At 45.0% G+C, this 7,744-nt stretch overlaps 1 protein-coding gene across 1 annotated transcript in view; it reads left to right on the top strand.

Annotated features, from left to right (window-relative positions):
* Positions 1-5,807: 5,807 nt before the first annotated feature.
* The window catches only part of BTBD9 (BTB domain containing 9), a 130,192-nt gene continuing 128,255 nt past the window's right edge, over positions 5,808-7,744 (top strand). The window contains exon 1 of the mRNA XM_056568668.1: positions 5,808-6,408. The gene's annotated coding sequence lies outside the window, so the exon portion shown is untranslated. The remainder of the gene's footprint in view (positions 6,409-7,744) is intronic.

Consider the following 7,744-nt stretch of genomic DNA (forward strand, 5'->3'; position numbering starts at 1 on the left):
CTGACCCAATGAATATTTACACACCGCCCGCGTGTTACCTCCAATACGATTATGAGGTAAAATAGGGCGCCATCTGAAGTCGGGCAGTTGCCATGGAGACCACTGGAGAGAGATAAATCAGTCCATGTATGAAGACTGGTTGCTATGGTAACAGCCCCATTCGGTCCTGAGTCTGCAGATAAGTGAACAGTCAGGTGACTCCGAACATCCTATATAATGTACACCGCTCATCACGTGATCTCACCGCCGCCAGCCCTACATACTGAACTTATTTACGCCATTTTAATTTTTTTTATGTTACTATGGGGGAAATTTATCAAAATCTGTACAGAGGACAAGTTGCTGAGCTGTCCATAGCAACCAATCAGATTTCTTCTTCTTCTCTCTGGTTGCTATGGGCAACTTTTCCTTTGGACTGGTTTTGATAAATCTCCCCCGATGTGATTACTGTGAAACCAAAAACCCTTGTTTTGTGTTGCCATGGTTACAGACTACATATGAGTGGTCATGTGTTCACAGGGAGGTGAGGGGGAGGGTCAGTTGGTGGCACTTTAGCAGCTCGGCTCCACCTTCTTGACGCTTGGCTGAGAAGTAAAAGGCGATTTTATTTACTTTTTTATGGTGACCACCATCAGCTCCAGGTTACTTTTCTATCCTCCACTTGTAGCAAAACTACATCTCCCAGCATGCCCGGACAGCTGTTGGCTGTCCGGGCATGCTGGGAGTTGTAGTTTTGCAACAGCTGGAGGTCCCCAGTTTGGAGGCCACTGCCCTATAGGATGCAGTGAGTAAATGTAATCCCTGGCCGCCTGTGACGCTGGGTTCACACATTCTTGCCATACTGTTTTCAATCCGTTTTTCTAAAGAAAACCGTATGGCAAAAAAAAGTAAACTGTACGCGTTTTTAAACCGTATACTGTTTTTAAGAGTGCATACAGTGCCGTTTTATCTTTAAAAAAAACATAAGTTTTTGAAAATTTTGTCCATTTTTAACCTCTTCAGGACATGGGGCGTATGGATACGCCCTGCATTCCGAGTCCTTAAGGACGCAGGGCGTTCAGCCGGCATATCGCCCAGGAGGGTCATTATGTCCCTCCATGTCGACGATGGCCGCAGATCGCTGGACAATTCAGTCCAGCGATCTGCGGCGATTCCGGGTCAATCGGGTCTCCAGTGACCCGGAATTACTGGCTGATCGGGGCCGTCTCTGACGGCCCCAAACAGCCATAGCCAGCAGGGGTGAAGTGGCACTGGTGCCACCTCACCATCGCCCTGATTTGTCGGCCGACCAATCAGGGCGCCTGCTGCGGGTGTCACTCCTGCAACCCCCTCCGCCCCTCTTCCGGAGGACGTGAGCTGGTGTGGGACGTGCACCCCGGGTGCTAGGGACCCCGATCCCCGGCGTCCATGTTGGGATCGGGGCCCCAGGAGCGGCGGCGGCGACGACGACGACGAGGGACTGACCTGTGTGCAGCAGGAGGTGAGTGACATGCAAAAAGGGCATGCTGGGAGCTGTAGTTATGCAACAGCAGGAGGCAGACCACCACAACTCCCAGCATTCCCTTATCGGCATGCTGGGACTTATGGTTTTGCAACAGCTGGAGGCACATTTTTTCTATGGAAAAGTGTACCTTCAGCTGTTGTATAACTACAACTCCCAGCTTGCACAAACAGCTAAAGTGCATGCTGGGAGTTGTAGTGGTGCATCTGCTGGTTGCATAACTACAACTCCCAGCATGCCCGTTGGCTGTCGGTGACTGCTGAGTTGTAGTTTTGCAACAGCTGAAGGCACACTGGTTGTGAAACTTAGAGTTTTTTTGTTACCTAACTCAGTGTTTCACGACCGGTGTGCCTCCAGCTGTTGCAAACTCCAACTCTCAGCAGTCAATGTACACCATGCACCGTACATGCTGGGAGTTGTAGTTTTGCAACAGCTGGAGGCACACTGGTTGTGAAACACTGAGTAAGGTCACAAACTCAGTGATACATAACCAGTGTGCCTACAGCTGTTGCAAAACTAAAACTCTCAGCATGTACAGTCTGTATGCGCATGCTGGGAGTTGTAGTTTTGCAACAGCTGGATGCCCCCCCCCCCCCCCCAATGTGAATGTACAGGGTACACTCACATGGGCGGAGGTTTACAGTAAGTATCTGGCTGCAAGTTTGAGCTGTGGCAAATTTTCTGCCACAGCTCAAACTGCCAGCGCGAAACTACTGTGAACCCCCGCCCGTGCGACTGTACCCTAAATACACTACACTACACTAACACAAAATAAAAAGTAAAAAACACTACATATACACATACCCCTACACAGCCCCCCTCCCTCCCCAATAAAAATGAAAGCGTCTGGTACGCCACTGTTTCTAAAACGGAGCCTCCAGCTGTTGCAAAACAACAACTCCCAGTATTGTCGGACAGCTGTTGACTATCCAGGCATGCTGGGAGTTTTGCAACAGCTGGAGGCACCCTGTTAGGGGAATTCTACGCCAGTGATTCCCAATGTCCACCCCCTATGCAAGTCCCTAATTTAGGCCTCAAATGCGCATGGGGCTCTCACTTTGGAGCCCTGTCGTATTTCAAGGCAACAGTTTAGTGTCACATATGGGGTATCGCCGTACTCGGGAGAAATTGTGTTACAAATTTTGGGGGGTATTTTCTGTTTTTACCCTTTTTAAAAATGTAAAATTTTTGGGAAAACAAGCATTTTAGGTAAAAACATTTTTTCTTTTTTACATATGCAAAATTCATGAAACACCTGTGGGGTATAAAGGTTCACTTAACCCCTTATGTTCCTCGAGGGGTCTAGTTTCCAAAATGGTATGCCATGTGGGTTTTTTTTTTTGCTGTCCTGGCACCATAGGGGCTTCCTAAATGCGGCATGCCCCCGAGTAAAATGTGCTTTCAAAAAGCCAAATGTGACTCCTTTTCTTCTGAGACCTGTAGTGCGCCAGCAGAGCACTTTTCACCCCCATATGGGGTGTTTTCTGAATCGGGAGAAATTGGGCTTCAAATTTTGGGGGGTATTTTCTGCTATTACCCTTTTTAAAAATGTAAAATTTTTGGGAAAACAAGCATTTTAGGTAAAAAAAAAATGTTTTTAACATTTGCAAAAGTCGTGAAACACCTGTGGGGTATTAAGGTTCACTTTACCCCTTGTTACATTCCCCGAGGAGTCTAGTTTCCAAAATGGTATGCCATGTGTTTTTTTTTTTTTGCTGTTCTGGCACCATAAGGGCTTCCTAAAGGTGACATGCCCCCCAAAAACCATTTCAGAAAAACGTACTCTCCAAAATCCCCTTGTCGCTCCTTCCCTTCTGAGCCCTCTACTGCGCCCGCCGAACACTTTACATAGACATATGAGGTATGTGCTTACTCGAGAGAAATTGGGCTACAAATACATGTAAAAAATTTCTCCTTTTACCCCTTGTAAAAATTCAAAAATTGGGTCTACAAGAACATGTGAGTGTAAAAAATTAAGATTGTGAATTTTCTCCTTCACTTTGCTGCTATTCCTGTGAAACACCTAAAGGGTTAATACACTTACTGAATGTCATTTTGAATACTTTGGGGGGTGCAGTTTTTATAATGGGGTCTTTTATGGGGTATTTCTAATATGAAGACCCTTCAAATCCACTTCAAACCTGAACTGGTCCCTGAAAAATATCGAGTTTGAAAATTTTGTGAAAAATTGGAAAATTGCTGCTGAACTTTGAAGCCCTCTGGTGTCTTCCAAAAGTAAAAACTCATAAATTTTATGATGCAAACATTGTATATCCATTTTCCTTACAAGCAGAGAGCTTCAAAGTTAGAAAAATGCTAAATTTTCAAATTTTTCATCAAATTTACGGATTTTTCACCAAGAAAGGATGCAAGTTACCACAAACATGTACCACTATGTTAAAGTAGAATATGTCACGAAAAAACAATCTCGGAATCAGAATGATAACTAAAAGCATTCCAGAGTTATTAATGTTTAAAGTGACAGTGGTCAGATGTGCAAAAAACACTCCGGTCCTTAAGGCCAAAATGGGCTCCGTCCTGAAGGGGTTAATGGAGGGGTGTTGGGTGGGGACTTTAGGATGCAAATGCGCATGTGAAAAGTAAAAACCGTATACGGTTTCCCGTATGGAACCGTATACATGTGCTTTTCCCATTGACGTAAATGTTGAAAAAAAAAAAATAAAAATAGTATGCGGTTGCATGTTTTTTATTTTATTTTATTTTTTAACATGGACGTCAATGGGAAACGTACATGTATACGGTTTTTACTTTGCACATGCGCATTTGCATCCTAAAGAAAAAAAAATGGACTGAACCGTATGCACTTTTAAAAACAGTATATGGTTTACTTTTTTCCATACTGTTCCATCCGTTTTCTTTAGAAAAACTGATTGAAAACAGTATGGCAAAAACGTGGTGTTAACCCAGCGTAACTTAGTACTGCAGGGCGTAAACGTACGCCCTGGAACACTATGTAAAGTCTATGAAGCGAGCGCAGCTATTAACTAGAGATGAGTGAATTTACAGTAAATTCGATTCGTCACGAACTTCTCGGCTCGGCAGTTGATGACTTATCCTGCATAAATTAGTTCAGCTTTCAGGTGCTCCGGTGGGCTGGAAAAGGTGGATACAGTCCTAGGAAAGAGTCTCCTAGGACTGTATCCACCTTTTCCATCCCACGGGAGCACCTTAAAGCTGAACTCATTTATGCAGGAAAAGTCATCAACTGCCGAGCCGAGAAGTTTGTGACGAATCGAATTTACTGTAAGTTCGCTCATCTCTAGAAATGATAACAATGTACTAGATCAAAATCCAGATTATTTATCACATTATGCACCAACTGATGTATAGAGCAGTGGCCTTCAACCTGCGGACCTCCAGCTGTTGCAAAACTACAACTCCCAGCATTCCCTGTCAGCCCCACTCCTATATATAAACAGTACTGTGTCAGGGCATGCTGGGAGTTGTAGTTTTGCAACAGCTGGGGGCACCCTGATTGGAAAACAATGCACTAGTACATTGGTCTTCAGCCTGCGGACCTCCAGCTGTTGCAAAACTACAACTCCCAGCATGCCCGGACAGCCAACGGCTGTCCGGGCATGCTGGGAGTTGTAGTTTTGCAACAGCTGGAGGTCCGCAGGTTGGAGACTACTGGTATAGAATATTGCACAAAATAAAGTCCTGTTTGTTGTTATCTTTATAACAAAAACACATCCTTATGTATAGTAGTAGCGCCGTAAAAGCAAAATTCAAGGTCCGTATTAGAGATGAGCGAAAATTCGATTCGTCACGAACTTCTCGGCTCGGCAGTTGATGACTTTTCCTGCATAAATGAGTTCAGCTTTCAGGTGCTCCGGTGGGCTGGAAACGGTGGAGACAGTCCTAGGAAAGAGTCTCCTGAAAGCTGAACGAATTTATGCAGGAAAAGTCATCAACTGCCGAGCCGAGAAGTTCGTGACGAATCGTATTTACTGTAACTTCGCTCATCTCTAGTCCGTATAATTGGCCGTAACATCTTTAATTTTAACACTTCCAATTTATGCAGTTTTAGTTTATTATATTTTATTCCATTTTTTTTTTTTTTTCTTCTGCACCATATGAAAGTATATAGTAGGTCACTAGACCTATATGTAACTAGTAAATTGTACCTAGTAGATTTGCATTATTATTATTATTATTATTATTATTTTATTATTAATTATTATTATTATTATTATTATTATTATTATTATTACAGTAAAGTGCTCTGCATAAATACAGGACCCTACAACATTTGTGAAATTGCTCTCATTTTTGCAATTCCTTTCGTTATTCCATTCATTTTACTGTTATGGATCTGTAATGAATTACAAGGTGAGGATAAAAAAAAAACATAAAAAAAAACATAAAAGTTGAAATTGGCCTCATCCTCAGGGGGTCAAGACCATCACTCCTGGATCAACCTGTGCTCAGACAGTGTTTCCCAACCAGGGTGCCTCAGCAAAACTACAACTCCCAGCATGCCCGGAGAGCCAAAGACTAAAACTGGAGGCGAGCGACCAGAAAAAAAATAAACAGTTAATTAGCTGAGGTGAGAAATAGTCACATGATCCGGCTGCTGGAGACACCTACGATCACGTGACTTCTCACCCCTGAGTCGCCTGCGGTCACGTGACTCGCGAGGCGGCCTTGTTCTTCAGAGGTGACCGTACCATATAGATCTGTGTGACGTACAGGTGTTGTTGCTTAAAATAAGAAACCAACGAGAGTTCACTCCGCTACCGCCCGACACCGCTTAATATTTGTGGGCTACACTTGCCAGGAGTAAACATGTCCGCCCCGCGCTGAATCGTCATGACGTCATGCCGTAGTCGGCAATCGGTGGGCCGGGCCCGGTGAGGTGTAGGAGAGAGCTGTCAGTGCGGCCGGTGAGTGACACCTGTGTGTAGTGTGATGTGTGCGGAGCCCCGCCCCCTTCATGTACCCCCCGAGTATGCTATATACCCTCTGTGTATCCTCTATACCCCCCGTGTATCCTCTATACCCCCCGTGTATCCTCTATACCCCCCGAGTATGCTATATACCCTCTGTGTATCCTCTATACCCCCCGAGTATGCTATATACCCTCTGTGTATCCTATATACCCCCGTGTATCCTATATACCCCCCCGTGTATCCTCTATACCTCCCGAGTATGCTATATACCCTCTGTGTATCCTATATACCCTCTGTGTATCCTATATACCCTCTGTGTATCCTATATACCCTCTGTGTATTCTATATACCCCCCGTGTATCCTCTATACCCCCCGAGTATGCTATATACCCTCTGTGTATCCTATATACCCTCTGTGTATCCTATATACCCTCTGTGTATTCTATATACCCCCCGTGTATCCTCTATACCCCCCGAGGATGCTATATACCCCCCGAGTATGCTATATACCCTCTGTGTATCCTATATACCCTCTGTGTATTCTATATACCCCCCGTGTATCCTCTATACCCCCCGAGGATGCTATATACCCCCCGAGTATGCTATATACCCTCTGTGTATCCTATATACCCCCCTGTGTATCCTATATACCCCCGAGGATGCTATATACCCCCCGAGTATGCTATATACCCTCTGTGTATCCTATATACCCCCGTGTATCCTCTATACCCCCCGAGTATGCTATATACCCTCTGTGTTTCCTATATACCCCCCCCCCGTGTATCCTCTATACCCCCGAGGATGCTATATACCCCCCGAGTATGCTATATACCCTCTGTGTATCCTCTATACCCCCGTGTATCCTATATACCCCCCGAGTATGCTATATACCCTCTGTGTTTCCTATATACCCCCGTGTATCCTATATACCCCCCGTGTATCCTCTATACCCCCCGAGTATGCTATATACCCTCTGTGTTTCCTATATACCCTCTGTGTATTCTATATACCCCCCCGTGTATCCTCTATACCCAGAGGATGCTATATACCCCCCGAGTATGCTATATACCCTCTGTGTATCCTATATACCCCCCCGTGTATCCTATATACCCCCGAGGATGCTATATACCCCCCGAGTATGCTATATACCCTCTGTGTATCCTATATACCCCCCGTGTATCCTCTATACCCCCCGAGTATGCTATATACCCTCTGTGTTTCCTATATACCCCCCCCCCCGTGTATCCTCTATACCCCCCGAGTATGCTATATACCCTCTGTGTATCCTATATACCCCCCGTGTATCCTATATACCCCCCCCCCCCGAGTA

Source organism: Hyla sarda, chromosome 3 (assembly GCF_029499605.1).
Source record: "Hyla sarda isolate aHylSar1 chromosome 3, aHylSar1.hap1, whole genome shotgun sequence".
Lineage (NCBI taxonomy): Eukaryota > Metazoa > Chordata > Amphibia > Anura > Hylidae > Hyla > Hyla sarda.